We start from the raw sequence: 24,041 nt of genomic DNA, 5'->3' as shown, positions 1-24,041 counted from the left end.
TTTTATGCTAGATTTGGCATATTTTTGTGTTGTTTAGCTTATTTATTTCTTGTTTAGCATATAGCATATTTTCTAGCATATTAAATAATATAAAAATTATTTAGTAAAAATCGAAAATCTTCTAATTCAGAACAAATTTTTATGTTGGCCTTACAATTACTAAAACAACTTAGGAACTCTCTCACAGGAACTTGAAACTGATATCAGTGAGTCAAATCTGATTCCTAACAAAAAATGTTTAACCATTCACACATACACACCTACATCAGCAAATCCCTTCGCCTTCAATAATGTTTATATTAGTACTTATGTCTGTGGACCATGAGATTACTATTAACTACAGGATCATGTTTCAGCATTTTTTAAAACAAATAATTTATCTGTACTGGGTTATGCTTGCTATAGGGATTTTTTATTAGTTGATAATGGAATACCTACTGTTGAACTGATCATTCCATCATTCTTGTGAGGTTTGGCAAATACTATATTGGTCGAGTTGGCAACACTGTTTTAAGGGTAGGATAGATTATTTTATTTTATGAATGGTTAGTCTTAAATCAATCGCCGATTATTCAACTTTTGTGATTGCAAGTTATTGACTATACTGTGTAAAAAAATCATTTTATTATTATTGTGAAAATGCCTAAAGTAGCAAGGGAAAAATCAAGTCTTCTCAGAAGTTGGATTGGAAGTAACAATCATCTAAAAGTTATCGACAGTGAAAGTATGTTTTGCACCATTTGTGATAAAAAGGTAAGTTCTCCACTTCAATAGATTTTTAAACTTATCAAACTTCTTTGCACATCTATGTGTCTGTCTATTCTAAAATGACAAACCGTCCCATTTCTTCAAAAACTGTTTTTTAAAGTTCGCAACGGTTTGGCTTATACAGAGCGAGGTGTTGAGAGTGGCCCACCCTGTATACTACGGTACACTGACTGTACTTTATTGTTTGACGATTTCAATTTCACTTTGAGAAATAAAAAAAAATTGGGGGAGGTTTAAAAAGTTTGATCATTTTAATGTAGGTATCTATTTACGAAAACATCTAAAACATCATTATCATTATATTCCAGATTCCATGTCAAAAGAAATTCCAAGTAGTTCAACACATAAAAACTTCACTTCACCAAACTAAGCTATCAAAAAATGATAATAAACCTCGCCAGCAGATTCTACAGAACAGTTTGCAGATTCAGAATACGTCAGTTGGGCAAGAAACCTTTGCAAAGGATTTATGCCATTTTTTTTTGAACTGCAATATCCCTCTGCACAAGTTAGAACATAAATCGTGTCAAAACTTTTTAAAAACTTATTGCAAGATTAAAGATAAACCAGCTCAAATACCAAGTTCTTCAACTCTTCGGAAAAAATATGTCAGTGCATGTTACAAAGATGTGATGACGAGTATTAAAAATCAGTTAAAAGCCGATTATCTTTGGATTTCCGTCGACGAAACAACGGATACAAAGGGTCGACAAATTGCGAATCTAATTGTTGGAGTTCTTAACGACTCTGGCGATTTTAAAAACTCATACTTAATTAGTGTAAAATGTTTGGAAAAAACAAACTATGCTACAATAGCTAGATTTGTTAACGAATCCCTAACAAATTTTTTTTTACCTGATCAAGTACCATTTGAAAAAATATTATTAATGCTTAGTGATGCCGCCTCATATATGATGAAAGCTGCATCCAATCTTAAAATCTTTTTCCCTAATTTAATTCACTGTACATGTTTGGCGCACGGCCTAAACAGAGTTGCAGAGAAAGTTAGAATTGAATTTCCCAATGTAAACACCTTAATAAATAATGTAAAAAAAGTATTTCTGAAAGCACCACTACGTGTACAGGTATATAGGGAGATGCTTCCCGATATTCCTTTACCACCAGAACCAGTATTAACCAGATGGGGAACTTGGCTTAAAAGTGCTATATTTTTATCTGAACACTACGACGACATCAAAAGCGTTATTTCAAGTTTTGATCCGACTTGTACCGCTATTGATAACTGTCAAAATATTTTTAAAGAAAAGTCTATTAAAAATCAATTGTTGTATATAAAATCGAATTTCGATATCATTGAAAGTTCAATTACAAAATTAGAGGCTCAAAATTTATGTCTTCACAATAGTATGTCTATTGTTGATTCGGTTAAACAGAAAATAACAAATCTGAATGGGGAAATTGGAGTAAAAATTAAAGATAAACTTGATGACGTTTTAAACAAAAATGAGGGTTTCACTTTATTGCGTTCAATAAATAATATAATCAATTTTGGAAACTTCGATGAAAATATTAGTATGGATCCGTCTCTAATAGCAAAGTTTAAATATGCCCCAATTACATCTTGTGACGTTGAGAGATCTTTTTCTGCCTATAAACAAATATTAACAGATAGAAGACATAATATTAGTTTAGAAAATATGAATCAATATATGATTATTTATTGTAACAATAAAAATATGTAAATTTGTTTTATTGTACTCTTTTTATAATATTAGTTTAGAAAATATGAATCAATATTGTAACAATAAAAATATGTACATTTATTTTATTGTACTCTTATTTATCTTGTGGTCAAAATAAAATATTTTGCCGTTTTATTTGTCACAAAACCTGAAGTTAAAAAAATATATTAAGAAATAATAATACAATTTGGTTTAAATTCAAACCTATTTATTTATTTTTATTATTTTTTATTTATTTATGTATTTAACGTAAACCATAAAATTATTCATATAAAAATAAGTGCATATATAAATGCATATTTGCATGTTAATTGTGCATATTCAGCTTGTTTTAAAATGCATATTGCATGCATATTTTAGACATTTTTTAGTGCATATTTTCCAGTCTCTAGCAATGGCATTAAACGTGTATGGCAGTCTCTTCTTCCATTTTGCACTTTCTGCACCTAACCTAAGTTTGTATAGGTGATTTCTTAAACGGCAATATCCAGTCACCATTTCAGTGACCGTTATGATCTCCCGTTTATTGAGGTTCATCAAACTGTTCGAGAGTTTTTTATCAATATTTTTGATTATTTTTTTTAGTCTGGATTTGCCCTTGAGTGGTTATCCATTTATTTTAATGATTCTTTATCAGCCATTTCAGAACCTCGTTTTTCGTAGCATCTTTAGTGAGGCCACATAAAGGTTCTGGGCCTTCAAAAGTTTCTCTCGAGCCTTGTTTCGCTAACATATCTGCTCTTTCGTTCCCATGCACCCCTTCATGACCTGGCACCCATATTAAAGACACTTTATTGTCTTTTGCCAGGTTGTTGAGGAGATCTTTGCAGTTTCTCACCAGTTTTGATTTGGTGAGAGGGTTCTTTACAGCCAGAATAGCCGATTGACTATCTGTGTAAATACCGATTCTCTTAGCTTTAGGGTCTTCATCAATGATTTCGTCAATGCAAGCTACCAAAGCAAAAACTTCAGCTTGGAACACCAAAGCTATGGTGGAATGGTGGCCAGCAGTAAGACCAAGGAATTGGTGGATAGACGAAGTGACCACCGATGCTAAAATGATATTGATGACGGATAATTGGAGGAGAATTGCCAGGAACAGGCATACTTAGATGCGGATGAAGGGAGAGGCCACACCCAGTCTTTGGCTGTAGCGTCATAGGAGAAAGAGAGAAATAGGGTGGACACTGTGAAGTGTAATAATAATCATCTTTCTCTTGATTACAACCCCGGAGGTGAGAAATATTACCAGTAAGGAAAATCCTGTTCGTCCAAAGGCAGCTCGTTCTCGGGTAATTGATAAAACCGTTAAGGCCCTCCCACGCACCTCAAATATGGTTCAAGAAATTTCCTAAGGGACGCATGACAGATGTTCGTCTTTGATGAAATATTTATGAAGTGTCTATTTTTGGTTGCTTATGAAAGTACACTTCCGCGATACTTGAGGTGGAAGGTTTTAATGGAAAGTGCGAGAGTAAATAATAACCTCTCAAGAAAACATATATAGTACATAAAATAACTTACTTATTTACTTAATCAGCATACCCATTTGTACCTTTCGGTGTTGGACTATAAAATAAGCTATATTTTATTTATAGCTTTTTAGTCACGTCAGTTATTAAAACTAAAAATGGTTAAGCTGTAGCGCCTGACAAGTTTTGTGTAGAATTCCGAAAATTTATGTATGAACCGGAAATAAAATAAATAACGACTATCTAACAAAATATAGTTAACTGAAAAAATACCCGAAACCTGGTTAAAGTCGACCTTCATAACTATACCCAAAAAATGAAATTAAAAAAAAATACAGTCTGAAGAACAATCATGGACACAGTTTGAATTCTGCGATGCCTTATGCAGAGGTGCAGGGATGCCAACTGTGACGTATACATTTGTTTTATAGACTACAAAAAGGCAGTTGTTAGATTAAAACGTGATGAGTTCATAACGATCTTAAAAGAAGACGTTGCTGCTATAGATTGACACGTGGATTGCATAGTGGTGCAATACGGCATTAAGGTGATACAGTAGCGATCAACAGGTAGCCAAAACGCGTTCCAAGATTGCGGCTGTAATTTTGAATATTTTTTCGAGATATTTGGCACACGTATTCGTAATATAATAAAGAATGGCGGTACAGAGCCCAATTTGAAAAATATATTAATATGTGGAAATTACTCTGTAATTAAATACAATATTCAAAAAACGAGCCTGTACCGCCATTAAGAAGAACAAAAAAATACACTTTCTTCAAATAAACTTTTTTATCCGATGCCTAGATTTTGTGTCATTTTGGAACTACTAATGAAATAAAAAATTTTAGTAGTTCCAAAATGACACAAAATCTAGGCATCGGATAAAAAAGTTTATTTGAAGAAAATGTATTTTTTTGTTCTTCTTAATGGCGGTACAGGCTCGTTTTTTAATATTGTACTTAATTATAGAGTAATTTCCACATAATAACATATTTTTCAAATTGGGCTCTGTACCGCCATTCTTTATTATATTACGAATACGTGTGCCAAATATCTCGAAAAAATATTCAAAATTACAGCCGCAATCTTGGAACGCGTTTTCGCTACCTGTTCATCGCTACTGTTTCCTCTTAAAGGAGTAACTTTGGTTCTTCGTATTTTCCACAAAAAAATTCACATATAAATAACTTTCGTTAACAAAATCCGTTTTTAATATTAAAATAAAGGACGCTTTCGAAGGGTTAAGCATTTTTGAGACAAATTTCGTAATCCCTAAATATTGCAATCAGGATTTTTTTTGTATAATTGATAATTTTCCACATTCGTCACAAGTTTATGGATCATTACGCGGCTCCTTATTACTAAATCTAGAAATTAAACTTCCTGTTTTATTAATTTTTTATTCTTTTTTATTTAAAACAATTTAAAGTACGTATTTTTCACTTGACCTCAAAGAACCCGACATCAGCTAAAATTTCACGGCACCAAAATTGGATTAACTGGCCATGGGCTCGCTAACGTCCTCATATACACGCACCTTAATACATTTCAATTTAATATTCTATTAAATAAAACAATGGACTGTAGAGGTCATTTTTTTCTTTTTCAACTAATATTAAGCTTATTATTAGTTGGTACAAATGCCACATCCTCCAAACCTTAAATCAAAAGGCGGCTATTTGCGACCTACAGCATGACACACATTTTGTCTTTGTTTCGTAATACCTAGTTTATAATATTATCTGTTTGTCTCATTTTGGTGTTATAAATTATTCACAAGGTATTGGCAATAATCTATTAGCAACATATAATAAATGCATAGATGCCAGGTGTACAGTTATGGTTAAATGTATGTTTACAGTTGAATCCACGAGTCTTTACCCGTGCGTCATCATTTAAAGCATACGAAATAAGTCGGAAATTTACTAAACGCAACAGCAAGTGACAGAAAGTAAGTATTACTCCGATTACGGGTTATAGTATAAAATTTGACGTTATCAAATAAATAGAATGTCAAATATAAGTTTTGCTTTAAAATTTTGGTGCATAATTACAGCTACATTTAAAGTAGCTTAATAAATTCTTTTATTATCATTGATTAATAAATAAATAAGCAATTTATAAAATAATTCAATCATATATTTTCTCATTAACGGTTCTAACCTGACTTCTTGACGGCTCAAACCTGACTGACCATTTTCTTCTCTCAAACTCAATCTCTCAGAAACCAAACGCCCCTTCCAAAATCATTCGATTTCCCCATCAATAATCCTCAACAACCAATCATAGACTTAAGACACTTACTGAATCAAAATATTGACCAATAGGAGATGCAAAATACGCTTTGGGTTAAACCCTCTGGCGTACACGAAAAACATGTCATCCAATCAGCAAGAGAATAAACAAAACGGATTTTAATAGTTCATACAACCTTTTCCCAGCTGACTCAGTAAAAAAGACACTTGGACCTGTTGATAAAACTCTGAACAACTTTATCTCTATAAGATAAACATTTCCCAGTTTCACAGTTGCCAAAAACACATTAGTAAAAGATTTACGAGTGCGATTCTTTTAGCGGTACAAAACATATCGAGGTCCTTCAGATAAAAGAGATATGAATATCCATGAGAACACAAGATCAATCTTATATTGTGAAAAACGAATTACGTAATACACTTAAACACAAACATTATTTTAACGGATTGAGTATACAGGGTGAAGCGATAATATTAGGGATTCGAAAATGCCAGTGATTTTCACACCGTTACATTGTACCCATGTATACACTAAGCTTCCTATAATATGGTTATTAGTGTCTACATTTCTTATGGGAGGGTATATATGCATATATCTTTTTTGTCTTTATTATGCGATCTTTTTTTATTTTTTGAGTTTTTTGAGCACGTTTTTTAATAACTTTTTAATAAATTATAATGCAAAACAAGTAATAATTAGATTACTAAATTTTACTAAATCCTTGTTTGTTGTTAAGTATTGCTCTTATTTATTTTGTAGTTTACTAATAATTAGCCTTCATTAATATTTATATGTAATTATAATTAAATTAAATTTTACTTTCAAAAAGATGAATCGTTTCGTTTTTAATTACTGAGATCAACGTCGAGATAACACAAGAATTTGACCTTGCTACACATTACAGGTGTATTAACGGAAACTATACATTTTCAACAATAATACGTGGAATTCAATTATCGTACTTGTTAAAGAAAATAAGCTTTATAGCCATTGGCAAAATTTTACGATTTCCAATCTTAGAAATAATTCCTCTAAGGTTGTGCAATAGCAAAAGTATTATCTCGTTTAAACAATTCTGAAAACTATTTTAGCCATAAAAGTATTAAAGTATTCTGTTTCTAAATGGATACATATTTGATTCTCCGTAGGTCGTTTATTATCTAAGTACCTATGTAGCACCAAAAAATAAGAGCCACACTGAAATATAGCCATAAGGTGTGCTTTAGTGAATAGCAACTTTCATCCACTGTCAGTCGAAGTCAAAATTGAACATAAAGTAGCAAAAAATTAATTATTAAATTTGCTCAACATGAAGACTGGCGTCAGCGTAGAGAGTATATCATACTTTACAGAATAAATATTTAACTTGTAATTAAATGTCTCTAATATTTTATACGAATTTGTACAAAGAGTTCGAGAGTTCATTAAAACAACAACATCAACAAGAGTTGATGATCAAAAAGGTAAAAGCGACAATATTAATTATACTGACGACGACGGCTAAAAGACGAGAAGAGACGAACTCAAATAAATATTAAATTTTTTTGTATTAGTAGATCTATTTAATATTTATATATCTGAAATAATGCCAATGATTGATTAAAGTAGGCTTCTATAATTTTGTCAAAAAGCCAAATGCAAATAAATGTAATTTATGTACGTTTGGTGATTCACATTTTTAAAATGGTGAACAAATGGGAGCCATATTTTGGTCTAATAAAAAATATGTTTGCTAAACGAGAGACTTTCTTCAATAATAATATATGTATGTTTAAGTCTGGCTATAATATTTATGTCTGTTTATTTTAATTAAGTGATAAATCATCAAAAGAATGTAACGAGTTAGGCGATGGACTACCCCAGCTAATTGAAACAATACTCGAAAATATTATCCCAATCAACTAAGATAGCCATCGTTACACCCTTAGCTTAGCTCAGTCACTCAGGTGTGTGTTCGTCTTGTCCTAACCTCAGATATGAACTATGAAAATTGGAATGGAAGCAAACAAAACATAGTTTTTAACCAATCATGTTTATTGTTCATAAAGATATAATAAATAAAATGACTTAGCAAATTGCATTAACAAATGTATTCAAATTCTTGCCAAAAACTAACAATTCTGGATTATACTTATGGCTTTTGGTAGCTGATGGTATCTTCTTGATGTCGTATGGTACTGCTGTTGTAGACTTCTCGTAGGCCTGGGCAGATCTTCGGCCCTAGGCCCCTGCAGCTAAAGGTGTTGGATGCTGGAGTCTGGATGTCAAAGTCCCCATTGTGTCAGCCTTAGTTCCATCACCGGTGTGGATGGCTTGAAACTCCCAAAGGGAGAAAAGTGATTTCTTTCCAAAAAACCCAAGAGGAAGATGATTTGTTGAAATGAAAATCATTTATTTTTCGAATTACATGCCTTTTTAAGGATTAATTTTTCCCTTCCAGTGTATGTCAGGGAGTAGGGGGTCAAGTCGATGAAGTGACACTGTCATTGAAAACGACATTTAAAATGACAACCAAGTACTATGAAGTAGCGGCATGTTCCGTATTGAAAATACAGATATTTGGAGAGTATGAATATATGAGGTATGTTCAGTATGATGATTTAAATAAAAAGAGATATATTAAATAGAAGATAATAAAAAAGGATAATAAAATGATAATCAAAGAGGATAATAAAAGAGCGCCAACCAATTTTTAAAGGGGGAAATGGGTAAACCAAATAGAAGAAGATAATTATTAATGAAATATTAAAGAAAATAAGGTAAAATAATTATTTAAAAATAAAATATCAAAGATGTGACGTTTGTAACGTTACAAGAATATTAATCTTACCATCTGCTGCAAGACTGATAAATACTCATAGTTTTTTTAAATAAATTCTTGGACATATTCCTTTATCTACTTCTTATATTTCTCCTACCTTTACCACAATATCTACATATCGGAATTTTAAAATAAGTGATTAATTAATTAAGAATAAATAATTAATGTTATGCAGTGTCTTGAATGATGTTTGCTTAAATTATAATTTTGTGCTCATTATCTATAAGGCCTTATATGTATTTTTTTCGATTTTTATAAATTTCCGCCAAAAAGTTAATATACGGGGTGGGCCAAAGGAAAGAGTCCACCTCGATATTTAGCAGTAGTTATTTGAGTTTAAACAAACGCCGAAACAGGTCGATTTTTATTTTTAAATTGCAATGTTTTCGCAGATAGGTATTTCATACTAGTGACGTTATCCATCTGAGCGTGATGACGTAAGCGATGATTTTTTAAATGGGAATAGGGGTCGTGCTGTGTGTGGTAGCTCGTTTGAAAGGTTAGTGAATTTTCTATTCAGTAATATAAAGATATTCATAATTATTTATACAGGGTGTCCAAAAAAATTACAATCTAAATTATTTGACAAAAAAAAGAAGAATGTATGTAATTTATTTAATTTAAAAGACATTTTACTGCTGTCATAAATCAGAAAAAAATGGTTATTTCACAAATAAACATTGATTTCGCTTAAATTAAATGTTCAACCCAGGTTCCGCCAGGCCTCTTGGAAGTTTGAACATTTAATTTAAGCGAAAAGCATTGTTTATTTGCGATATAAACATTTTTCTCTAATTTGTGACAGCAGTAAAATGTATCTTGCATTAAATAAATTACCTACTGCCAAATATCGAGGTGGACTCTATTGTTTGACCCACCCGTTTGTTTTGTTGTTAACCCGGCAGTGGTCGCTATATGAGATTTTTTCTCACGGTTTCAGAAAATTGCGCACAACTTTTTTTCTGGGAAATTCTACGCGCTGAGGTCCCTTCTAGTCTCCTATCTATCCTTTCTCGATAATCTAATATACTCGTCCGCTCAGATCGTGACTCAGTTGACGTAGTATCACCAGATTGCTGAGTATTCTCCTTTTCATGAACATTTTTCAGTGCGTCACAAATTATAGAAAAAAAGGTAAGTCCGTGATAATACATATTTATGACATTTATTCTAACGTGACATTTTAGTTAAATCTGACAGTTGTCAAATTTTATTTTCAATTTGGAATAAAACCAAATCAATTGTGTCTATTGCATTTATAAAATGGTATTTTCTTTCATTTGTATAGTCTTATAAATTGTACAGATTATATTGATAATATTATTATTTTATTTAATAAATAATTCTTTTTTGATTATGGCGCCATCTATCGACAACTAGAATAATCACCGAACTAGAATAATTACCGAAGTATTCCCAGACGTGCCTTTTTTTCTGTCACATACAATTTAATGCGTTAGAGAGAAATCGAAAAACTGTGACGCACTGAAAGATGATCATGAGAAAAAGAATATCAGTGCTTTATGTGAGAGATTCTCTCATCGAGCGACCACCGGCGTTACCAACTGTGTATAAAAATTAATTTTATTTTCTCACTTAAAACCTGAAATAATGTAAAAAAAAATTGTAATTATTGTCATCAACCAATTTGTCCAGAGGATTCTTGTTATACTTGTGTGCTGTGCCGTAAATTGTGAAGATACGGAGATTAATACGGATTAATATTGGTTTAATTCCGATTTTTTTTTTGATTTTATCATATTATTACTTCTAACAGAAGTTTTCAATAGGCACTTGCATGGAGAACCAGTGCCACAAAGTTGGAAAGAAGGATGGATTACATCTATCCATAAGAAAGGAAATAAGGAAGATTGCAATAACTATCGGGGTATAACTGTTACGAGTACGCTTAGCAGATTATATGGAAGAATTATAAAAGAACGCATATGCGAAGAATACCGCCCTTTTGAGTCAGAAGAACAAAACGGATTCAGAGCAGGACGATCCACAATAGATAGTATTTTCTGCTTATCCCAAATACTTGAGAAAAGAACACTGAGATCTCGAGAAGTGCATTTACTCTTAGTCGATTTAACAAAAGCATATGACACCGTGCCTGTTGCGAAGTTGTGGAAAGTATTGGAGAAAACCAGTATCAGCGTTACACTAATCGATGCTATTAAAGAGCTTTATAAGAACACAATAGCAAAAGTTAAAATAGGAAAAGAGGTGTCTAATGGTTTTCAGGTAACAAAAGGACTTAAGCAAGGTTGTTGTTTATCTCCCATACTGTTCAACATATATATCGATGAAGCACTCAGGCACTGGAAGAAGAAGTGTAAAGGGATGGGGCTGTCTATTGGGGATGAAACGTTATATACGTTGCACTATGCAGATGACCAGGTAGTTATTGCCCAAGACAAAGAAGACCTGGAGTATATGGCTAGAAAACTAATGGAAGAGTACAAAAAATGGGGCCTCGAAGTAAATGTCCAAAAAACACAATATCTTTGCGTAGGAGGAGAAAATAATCCAGATGACCTCGACTTAGAAGATGAAACTATTAAGAAATGTGACCAATGTACATATTTGGGGGTAAAACTGACAAAGACAGGACGAAGTGATGAAGCCATAAAAGACAGAATAACCAAAGGAAAACAAGTTATAGGTGCGTTGAATTCAGTATTATGGCAAAAAAATATAAGACCGGAAACGAAAAAACGAATATATAATACCATATTAAAACCAGTAATCGTCTATGGCTCAGAAGTGTGGCAGTTATCACAAAAACTTAAAGGTAACCTATTGGCAGTTGAAATGGATTTTTGGAGGAGAGCAGCGGGAAAGTCTAGATTAGAACATGTGAAAAATGAGGACATCAGGAGACAAATGAAAGTACAAAGATCAATTATAGAAGACATCGAAAAACAACAACTAATATGGTACGGACATGTTAGACGTATGGGGGAAGAAAGACTACCCAAAAAGATATTAGAATGGGTACCACCAGAGAAAAGAAAACGAGGACGACCACCAACAACATGGATCCAAGGAATCTCAAAAGCAATGTCAGCAAGAAATCTATCTGAAGAAGACTGGCAGAATAGACAGGCTTGGCGAACGGGAACCCAAAGGCGTATTACGCTGTGAACGGGATTTATATATATATATCATATTATTATCTATATTATGTTATATTATTACATTCTTATTATTAGTTGATAAAAAAGTTTAAAATCTGTTTTACAAATTTTATTTTGTAAAAAAAGGCAAAATTTGGATATGTGAGAGAAACCCTAACGCGCGACCAGTCGCGTAATAATCTACCTAGCGACCAATGCCGGGTTAATAAGACAATGAAAAAATCAACAACTAAAGAAGAAAAAATCAAAAATAAGAACGAAAGAAAATGAACGGTAAAAAATGAAAACCAACGAGAGGTTTTTAATATCTTTCAAAAATCTATCGAGTGGCATCAAACACGACTCCGCAGTCTCACTCCCTAGTGGTGGGCGGGGGACAACTTTGAAATTAATATTAAATGGAAAACCCTATTTTTCATTGTAGATTAGAATTCTACGTGAAAAAGTGAACAAGTTTAAAATGATTTTTTATTTTTCGAATTGAGATAGATGGCGCTGTAATCACAGAAAAACATGATACAGATTAGAAGTCTGCAAACTAATTTTTATGGTACTGAATACAAGTTTTTAGTAAGGTTTTGCAGAATCAGAATCTGCAATAAAAATGGGGGTTTCTATTAAAGATTTCAATGATGCCAACACCCCCCGGTGAGTAGGGGGTGGGACCATGTTTAGAGTCATTCGGTACATTTTTGAAATATTTTTTGAAAAATATGGAACTCGGCATTTAGAATTGTATATTTCGAGATATTACACCGTTTGAGAATTTTCCTAGGATGTAAGGATATCTAGTATAGTTTTTTTCGATTATAGCGCCATATAGGTACATATTCAACTATTACTAGTACTAAGTTAGGTACATACTATTTTTGCATAATAAATCCAAAGCTGCAATAAAAAATAGGTGTTCCAAATTAAGATTTTAAAGTTGCCAAACGCCTCACCCCACCTTACCTCCAGGGGATAGAATGGTAATGGGGAGTCGGGTTTGGTGTCATTCGATCAATTTTTGTACCGCTTCTTTTCACACATCCTATATAGTCCAGAAAGCCACTGCGCATCCGCTAGGAAAAATATTCTAATTCGGATTTTTTGCACAATCTTACTCAAAAAGGACTCCTTTTAACAAATTTCCATGTTGCCAGGATCAAAAGGTGGTCAAAAATTTTTTAAACGTTTTTTTTTGTTTTTTTTCCTAAAATTATTTTTATTGCATGGAAAAAAGTTTTTTTAGGTTTTTTGGATCATTCCAAACAGAAAAGGTCTTTAGTGACTTTTTTATAAAAATGATAGTTTTTGACATAGCGATTAAAAATTGAAAAATTGCGAAATCGGCCATTTTTAACCCTCAAAGACTATGTGAAAACTGAAAATTTGAATGTTGCCAAGGTAGGTAGATATTCTCTAAACATCGATTGATGAAATCCCGAAGAGTTTTTTGCAATACAATATTCAAAACTCCTTTGTTTTTTAATTGCGAATCAAGCGTGCGCGACACTATTTTCCACCGACGACAGTATGGTGCAAATGAAAGGAATAAATTCGTTATTTCGAAAATCGGCGAATTTAAGGAAAAATCCCGAAACAGGTCGATTTTTATTTTTAAGTTATGATATTGTGGCATATATGGTATACTAGTGACGTCATCCGTCTGGGCGTGATGACGTAATCGATGATTTTTTTAAATGAGAATAGGGGTCGTGTGGTAGCTCGTTTGAAAGGTTCTTCAATTCTCCATCAAGTAGTGTAAACATTTACATAATTTTTTATACAGGGTGTCCTTCTACTTCTTTTTTTGTCAGATAATTTAATTTAATAAAACTTTTTTGGACACCCTGTATAAATAATTATGTAAATGTTTATATTACTGAATAGATAATTGAAGAACCTTTCAAATGAGCTAGCACACGACCCCTATTCTCATTAAAAAAAATCATCGATTACGTCATCACGTCCAGATGGATGACGTCACTAGTATACCATATATGCCACAATATCATAACTTAAAAATAAAAATCGACCTGTTTCGGGATTTTTCCTTAAAGTCGCCGGTTTACGAAATAACGAATTTATTCCTTTCATTTGCACCATACTGTCGGTGGAAAATAGTGTCGTGCACGCTTGATTATCAATTAAAAAACAAAGGAGTTTTAAATATTGTATTGCAAAAAACTCTTCGGGATTTCATCAATCGATGTTTAGAGAATATCTACCTATCTTGGCAACATTCAAATTTTCAGCTTTTCACATAGTTTTTGAGGGTTAAAAATGGCCGATTTCGCAATTTTTCAATTTTTAATCGCTTATATGTCAAAAACTGTCATTTTTAGAGAAAAGTCACTAAAGACCTTTTCTCTTTGGAATGATCCAAAAAACCTAAAAAAACTTTTTTCCGTGCAAAAAAAATAATTTTAGGAAAAAAACAAAAAAAAAACGTTTAAAAAATTTTTGACCACTTTTTGGTCCTGGCAACATGCAAATTTGTTAAAAGGAGTCCTTTTTGAGTAAGATTGTGCAAAGAATCTGAACTAGAATATTTTTCCTAGCGGATGCGCAGTGGCTTTCTGGACTAATATGTATAACAATTTATTATACTAAACTAAACTTAATAAAACGTCAAATTAAAATATTCAAATAATTAATTAAGTAAAATGTCAAAACATACCACAACTATCTAATCAGCTGTGCCTATTTAAATATATTATAATTATGCTGGTGCCATCCATTTTTATAATGATTATTTACAAAATTGGGATCTTATCGAAGACGGGATGCCAAGCAAATTGAATCAAGAATTAAGATAGTACATACGTCAGGAAATTAGGAATACAAATTGTTTGAGATTATCTCACCACTGCCTTTCTCTTTAACCGCACAAAAACATGTGTAATAAATCTTTTTCATTACTGCTGAAAGGTAAATGATCTCGTTTCAGCATTACCCAATACTTAATAGGCCCGTGTCTATAAACGGTCACGTTTATCAGCATCCATTGTTCGATTGTTACTGTTACAGTACACGTTTGCAGTATATTAGCTATAATGAATATTGTTTTCTTCCTTTTCACTTTCTTTTGTATCTTTTATAAGCGAAGCGGTTAATATATGCTGACTTTAATTAGACTGATTTAAATCTATTGTAATAGATACCCTACAAATAGTAGCACCAATTGTTACTATGTGCGATATTTATCAATTTCATCTACAGTCGGAAAAATGAAAGAATACCCATGAACAAACATATAAAACACGCTGTATTTTCCTGTCACCGTGTCACAAAGAAAATTGTCCAGTGCAAGTACATGTAATAATAATTATTACATGTATTTGCGCTGGCCAATTTTTTGTGTGACACGGTGACAGGAAAATACAGCGTGTTTTATATGTTCGTTCATGGGTATTCTTTCATTTTTCCTACTGTATGTACAAGATGAAATGAATGTAAGTGGAGAGGAAATTATTTTAGAAATGGGTATTAGGATTTAGATCTGGATATAGCATTAACGACCACTTACTGTACTGGTAATAAAAAACCTAATAGAGAAGTCTGCGGAATACAACAAACCATTGACACTGATATTCGTGGACTACGAGAAAGCATTCGATACCATAAACCAGCAGAAAATGTTAAAAGCATTGACAGAATGATAATGAAATAAACAAAAATGTTGTTGCTTAATAAAAAATTTGTAATAATTTATTTATTCTGACTCATTTATATCTAGTTAATTTAATTATCTAGTAATTAAATTAATAATTAAATTATTATTATCTAATATATTTAATTTGAGTTGGGGTTTGTTTCATGTAATCGAATGAACTATCTTTCAGTAAAGTCGTTCCAGGAATGCAACTCATAAATATTGGCAATATCATTTTAAAATCTTCTACTTTAAAATGTATCATATATTATGTCTGAATTGCCGATATAAATGAGTCAGACCTGAGTAATGATTTTTGACTGTTTTAATAAATTTTTTGCCGAAAACTCCCGAAGACGAGATAAACAGTAGGTACCCTGGCCACTAGTTATTCCGGAGATCACTTCCGATGTCATATTCGTCGTTATGGACCCCAAAAACCCCCCAAGTAATGATTTTTGACTAATTTTTTATATATTTTTTTCCGAAAACTCCACAAGACGGGATAAACAGTAGGTACTCTGGGCACCAGGTACTCCGTAGATCACTTCCGATGTCATATTCGTCGTTAGTGACCCTAAAAACCCCCCGGGTAATGATATTTGATTAATTTTTTAATGAATTTTAATGACGAGGTAAACAGTAGGTACCCTTGGCACCAGGCACTCCGGAGATCACTTACGACGTCTTATTCGTTTTCAGCGACCCCAAAATAATTGACGAGTTCTGAATTTTGTTTATTGGTAGGGGAGCCCATACGGGGATTTTTGCAGTTACTCGAGAGCGTCAGATTAGCATATGGGAGAAACCTGGTACCCTGCAGATGTACCTCTACCATATATTGGCTCTTAACATAGGGAGGTTCGTTAAGGGGGGCCCGAAAAAAAATATATGGTTAAAAATACTCGAAATTGTCAGATTAAGATAAGGTAAGTTGAGTACATGCAAGAGAGTATATTTATATTTCAAAAATCTGACGATTTGAGCGGGGCGTAAGGAAATGGGTGAGTCATAAAGTTTCACAAAAAAAAGCGAATATTTCGCGAAATGAACGTCAGATCAAAAAACTAAAATATACGTCTTCAATATTTTTCAAAAATCTATCGAATGGTACTAAACACGACCCCCACGAAGAGGAGAGGAGGATAAATTTAAAATTTTAAATACAAACCCAGCGATATTTCGCAAAATGAACATCAGATCGAAAAACTGCAAAATACACTTTCAAAATGTTTTTGAAAAATCTATCGCATGGTACCAAACACGACCCCCCACGGGGGCGGGGCGGGGGTTACTTTAAAATCTTAAATAGGACCACCAAATTTTTATTGCAGATTTGGATTCTTTACGTAAAAATAAGCAACTTTTATTCCAGACATTTTTTCGAATTATAAATAGATGGCGCTATAATCGGAAAAACGATTATTTCAAATGGAAAATTAAATTAAAAAATGACAAGCGCCCGCTCAAATGGAAAATTTTACTTAACTTTTTTTTATTTTAGGACCTAATAATCACAACCCAATTGGTCCCCATAACGCTCGAGTGACTGCAAGTTTAGCATACTTTACTCCCCTACTATGATTGTCTGTTTGAGATGCACTTTAAGAATGCATTTTTTGTATGCAGTTTTTCAATATTATATCATGGCTCCGTTTCACAAAGTTTCCTGGCGCATTCACGAATCGAATGCAAAAAGAATTACAGTGGAGCCCCGATAAGTCGGCCCCCGATAACCCGGAAATCCGGCTAACCCGGACCGATTTTCATCAGATAAACATTTTGATTTTCAATATTTTGTATTTTTCAATTTAATTGTGGCTTATTTACCATCAAAATAGTTAATTATCAGACAAACCTTTCAACAATAAAAATGTATGTAATATAATATTTGAGAGATAATGTGTATGTGGGTAATTTGAACTATACGATATTAAAAATGACTCATAGCACACGCCGCAGAAACAACAGCCACCTGTCTGTAGTATCTATTCCTTTTTATTTCAAACTGTCAGCATTGTTTAGGAAAGACTATTTAAAAAATTCTTTTAAAAACAATGGTCTTTAGTTTTCACTGCTCTAATAATAACATTACATCGTTGTAACTGTATTGTGTGTCTTGTATTGTTCGCTTCCATTTGCTTACGTTTGTGTTTGGTGTTTTTTTAGTAATTTTAATGAGTAGGTACTGTGCATATTTATAAATATATTTCATGTTATTTCAATTCTAATGGAGTTTATCTGTAAGTATACCGTATTTTATTAATTTTTACCATATTCTCCGGCTATCTCGGATTTTCGATAACCCGCATCGGTCGCGGTCCCGATTAATCCGAGTTATCGAGGTTCCACTGTATTAAGATCCGTCTTGTCGTTTTTTTTTCGGAGCTAAGGCCGATTTTAGTGCTTTATTGCTTCACTTCGCTTAGTAAAATATTTTGACTTTTAAATAATATTGTTTACTGCCATAGAAAGCTGGGCATTTTTTTAATACATCCTTGTAATACTTAATAATTATAGCTATATTAACAGAAGAATATTATGTCTGGCAACTGTCTACTTTCACTTGAAACTTTTTTATGTGGGTCTTTATGTTTGCAACGACCTTCAGCAACATCGATTAGACAAAAATGTGGACAAATTTGTTTTACATTGCTCGTAATTTAGAGCGATCATAAATGTCAAGATCGAGTTTTAATGGTAAAACTTCGAAACCCAAAATAATCTTACGACGATTTTTAGTAATTATCTCCCCGATTTAAGTCTGTTGCCGATGGTTATCTTTACTTAAATCTGCCATTGGCGGGAAGAAGGACAGACCATTTTAAAATCTAATTTGGGGTACTAACTAATAATCATATTTCATGCCTTAGCAGGTAGCAGCAGGAGACAACTTTTTATTGTTTCAAATACGTTTAGGACAGGCATAGGCACATAAGGCAGGTAGAATATAAATCAACATATTATGTGTAATGCTAACGAAATTACATGTTATTATATTTGAGGTATAAAATAGACCAACAAGTCATTATTTCCAAGCAGATTGAAATGCTCAATAATTCATTCTTGACATGCACAATTTTGCCTATTTTAGTTTTTTGTAATTATTGTAGTTGTTAGCAGATCAATTTTCTGTTTAAAAATCATGCTGAAGTTGCGAGGCCAATGATTATTATGACTAGGGGGAGAGTTCAGAAACTGCTACTACTAAACTGCTACAAGCGTGGCAAACATTTAGTTTCCCATGAGTTTTCCAATGTAATCACTCAAGAACGAAAAAGGCTTTGGTTGGTTAAATGTCGAGTAAACAGGGAAAAAATATTTTAGTGCTTAATAAAAATGAAAGTTTTACCTAGAATACGGTACTAACAATTAAATAAAAAAAGAGCGATGGCGTTATAGTAAACGATAACAATAATAATGCACATACAAACGAAGATAATTGCACCAGCAATGATTTGAGGTATTCCTTTCTACTGGCCAACAGCACAGTATCGTCTGCATATCTGATGATATTTATTACTTGCCAATTTGACGATTATTCCTTTATCTGCAACTTATTTGCAATTCCTTTGCAATTTCTTAATTCTACAAATGCTGAAATATTCCACAGTGTGATGCGAACTTTGAGTAAAACACTTTTGATTCGTACGCCGGTATACTGGTATACATGAAGAAAATCTATCTGTTTTGCAACAATATTATTACAGCGATCATCATTCTCATCATCAACCCGTACTCGTCCACTGCTGGACATAGGTCTCCCTCAGCTCTTTCCATCTTTCTATGTTTTGTGCGGCTTGCATCCAGTTGCTAACAATACGCTTCAGATCGTCAGCCCATCTGGTTGGTGGTCGTCCTCTGCTCCGTAATGCTTCTTCTCATGGCATCCACTCGACAATACGTTTTGTCCATCGGTTGTCTGAGAATCTGGCGACGTGTCTTGTCCTATTCCACTTAAACGACGCGATTCTTTCGACGGCGTCCGTTGTTTTTGTTCTACGATGTATTTCTTCGTTTGGGATTCGGTCCCTCAAGGAGACACCCAGCATCTGAGGAGCGGCTAAAGATACAGTGCGGCTCCCTAATTTGCGCGTGCGTGTCCTCAACTCCAACGTTGCCGTTTCTGAGATAGTTTGGAAACAAGAAACGCGTCCAACTTCAATTTTGTCACTGTCACATCTTTGATCGGATTATTGGATATTGGATTTATTTTTATATTTTGGATATTTGGATCTAAGTTGGTTATGTATGTCCTGTTTTATTCATTAAAAAGGATTCCGAAATAAAAGTTTATTCTCAGATACAGATTATGCATGGTTTGACCCAAATCAATATGAAACAAAGACATTTATTGAAGCTATAAATATAATTTGTAAATAATTTTAAACTGTTAATTACAAGAATCACATAGACATTCTTTATAATTATTAATTTAGACATTTTTTTGTAGAAATAAATATTTTTAGTAGGTATAGATATATAAGATGTAATTTCAATTAATTTGAATGCACAAATATGCTTGTGAAATTGTGGAAAAGATTAGGATTTGTTAAAATTCTGGATTAAAAAGTACAGTTCAATTCAACAGATATAACATAATATACGTATGGCATTAACAATATAAACAGGTTAATACAATAAAACAAAGGTTTTTGGAATTTTAATCCTTTATTATTTAGATATAGGGCCGGTACTTTATGTCCCGGTTAAACCGCCATTAGCTAACCGGGGTTTAATCAGGACAGAAATGTATGCATAACATAGACATAAACACAATTGTACTTATTATTATGATTAGGAGTGCGAAATTGGAAAACCAAGGTGAGGGATAGGAAGCTGATTCTGGAACAGGTCAAGACCCACCATGGGTTGCGGAGCCAATGATGATGATATTATGATTATACATGATATTACAACGCAAGAGGCCCAAAGAGGTACTTTTCTGTCCTGATTAGCTAACCGAGGTTTAACGGGGACATAAGTCCCATAATCTATAAAGTTTTGAGCCAAAAGTATGTATTACACTTTCATTTTCATGTCATCAGCATTTGTTTATTTAAACATACTGTCAAAAAACTTAATAAAAAAACACCATAAAGCTAATTTTTCTATTATTATTTTTGTCCTTTAAAATAACTTCCTTGTTCATACATTTTTGCTAGTTGTGGAAGGCCTTTTAACGGAATGAGATATAAAATAAATTTTAAAGGATACTCAAAATCAAACACCAATATCATGTATTTATAAATTGCTAATAATAAAATACTAAAAATCAAATCAGTCACCAATATAATATACCTATTTATTTATAAATTTATTAACAAACTGCAGTCCAATAAAAATAAAATTATCAACATTATACTACATAACAATGATTTTCCTCTTATGTTCGAAGCATACACTACCAACATTCGTCGGAATATATTCTTTTTAGTATGTGTGTAGTAGTAGCATAGTATGTACTATAAAAACATTCTAAATTTCATGTTTTTTGCATATACTTCGAAGAATATTCTCGGACCAAATATACTGAGCACATTCATGTATGTAGTTACTTAGAATATTCGTAAAAGTTTATTCTTGGAATAAACCTTTTAGGCTATTGATTATGTTCAAAATAAGATAACTAAAAGGAACTACAACGTTAACAAGATTTTATTGTCTCATATCTGTCTCTAAATTAGAAAAAACCATGGAGTGCTACTGGAGTGAGTTTTTGAGAAAGGGGTGAATTAGTCCCTAGTCACAGGGTGAATTAGGGTGAGTTCTATGCACTTTTGATATAAACACATCTACAGGAAAATTGTTCCAGGTTAAATTTACTATCCAAACATCACATTTTAAAGTCAAAAATTTTTTTTTTATACAAAAATAATATATTCAAAATAAAAGCAAGAAAAAAACACGAAAGAAAGCAATTTTGTTTTTAGCCCCATAACTATTTTCCACAGGGATATAGGTATAGGCATTGCTTTAGCGAAAAATAACTCATCCTTCCTCTTTAAAATGAAGTTTGGTAAAATTCTCTAAGATTTATAGTTTCCGAAATAGGATTTTTCTAAGTTTGCCGCTCACAGCATTTTTGGGAAATTTTCCCCATTATTTCGCAAACATTGTTCTGTAACTATTTCGTGCGCATTTCTACGTATATGCAATAGTAGAAAGAGAAATTAATTACCTTTAAAATAGTCTATTGTATAAGGTTATTTATACAGCTCTTTCTAAGGAAGTTATGCTTTTTCAAATTTTTCATTATGACTTTTTTTCTTGTATGTTTAAGTATATATACATTGTGGAATAAAAAAGCTTATTTTCTTTACTTTAAAATGGTGTATTGCAAAAAATTCTAGGACAATTCTTAAACACGATATCCGTAGGATATCCAAGAGTATCCGTAATTTGAGAAAAATTTTAAATTTTTTTTATTTTTTTCAATTAGAAAAATATGATTGCATATTATATCATAATTTTTTTTTCATAAAGTTAATAATAAAAAAGTTTTCCATAGGGTTCCAATCTTGTTTAAAAATAGTCCCAGATTTTTTTACGATACACCATTTTAAAGTAAATAAAATAAGCTTTCTTTTTTATTAGACAATAATATACCTACCAATTATATACCTACATATACAATAAAAAAAGTTATAATGAGAAATTTAAAAATAATCGTAAAATATATCAAAAATCATTAAAAGTATAAAACTTTTTAAAGGTAATTGACCTTTTTTCCTATTAAATGTCACATTGCATATACCTAAAGCTACGTAGAAAAAAGTTACAGAACAATGTTTGAGAAGTAGCAAGGAAAATGGGCCAAAATCGCTGTGAGTGGCGAACTTTGAAAAACCATATTTTAGAAATCATAAATCATAGAGACTTCTACTAAATGTCATTTTAAAGAGTAAGGATTGAAGTTTTTTTCTTGCTTTTCTTTTGAATATATTTTTGTAAAAAAAAATATTTTTAACTTTAAAATGTAATGTTTTGATAGTAAATTTAACCTGGAACAATTTTCCTGCAGATGTGTTTGTACCAAAAGTGCATAGAACTCACCCTAATTCGTCTTGTGCCTAGGGATTAATTCACCCCTTTCTCAAAAACTCACCCCTTTAAATGGTAGCACTCCGCGGGTTTTTCATATTTAAAAGTCCATTGACTATATGAAACAATAAAACCCCGTTAACGTTGTAGTTCCTTTCTAAAATACATAATCAATAGTCTATTTATCGAATATTGAATATCGAATCTACCAAGAACATGAAATTGTTATGTGGGAACCATTTAGGCTTGAGTTAAATGGAGAATAATCTTTTAAAACAAACACACACACACACACGACATTTAGTTACACTATATTTGCTCCTGGTTGAAAATGTAGGTACTGCCCCAGCTTGTTCGATTACATAACAGCATCCTCCTTTTCCAGTATTTCAATGTTTTCTCTATTAACAACTGCAATATTATGTAAAAGTATACAAGCTGATATTATTCTTCAAACAAAAGGTAACTTGCACCTCATTTCACATACTAATATGGGGAATTTTTTCTGCATAAAATACCAAATATTCTTTCTATAACAATTCTTGAGGCAATTTGTGATTGATTATACAGCACTTCAACTACTGTCTGACTGAAGATTCTGCAATGGTGTCATTTTATATACCCAATAATATGCAAAAGTATTTAAAAACTTCTAAACCTAAAATAGCACTTCCATATTGTATGATGGTTATGTTGTTCTTTAACTGACAAAATAATTAAATTCAACGTTTTACTCTTTTCAATGATCTTATATTTTCTTAATACCCTTTTACAGGTACAGGTAAAACGTCTAAGGGTAAAACAAAATAGAATTTTATTTTTATAGGTTATTTTTATATTTACATTACAAAAATATTATGTCATTTGTCAAAATAAAAGATTCCTTGCAAGGAATTCCATTTTGAATTTCCCGGCGATGTCAATGTGTAAACAACATGACAACGTTGTAAATATTTTGACTCATGCGCAAAGTAGGGAGCCGCACTGTATCTTTAGGCGCTCCCCAGCATCTGGCGCTCCATAGTCCTCTGAGTTATGCGAATCTTGTTCACTACCTTTTTTGTGAGTGTTAATGTTTTCGCTCCATACGTGAGTACAGTGAATACAGTCAAAGATTTTCCTTTTCAGGCATATGGGTAAGTCCGATTTAAATACATAGCTCAGTTTACCAAACGCTGCCCAGGCTAATCC

This window comes from Diabrotica virgifera, chromosome 2 (assembly GCF_917563875.1).
Source record: "Diabrotica virgifera virgifera chromosome 2, PGI_DIABVI_V3a".
Taxonomy (NCBI): Eukaryota; Metazoa; Arthropoda; class Insecta; order Coleoptera; family Chrysomelidae; genus Diabrotica; species Diabrotica virgifera.
Note: the sequence above shows the minus strand (reverse complement) of the source record.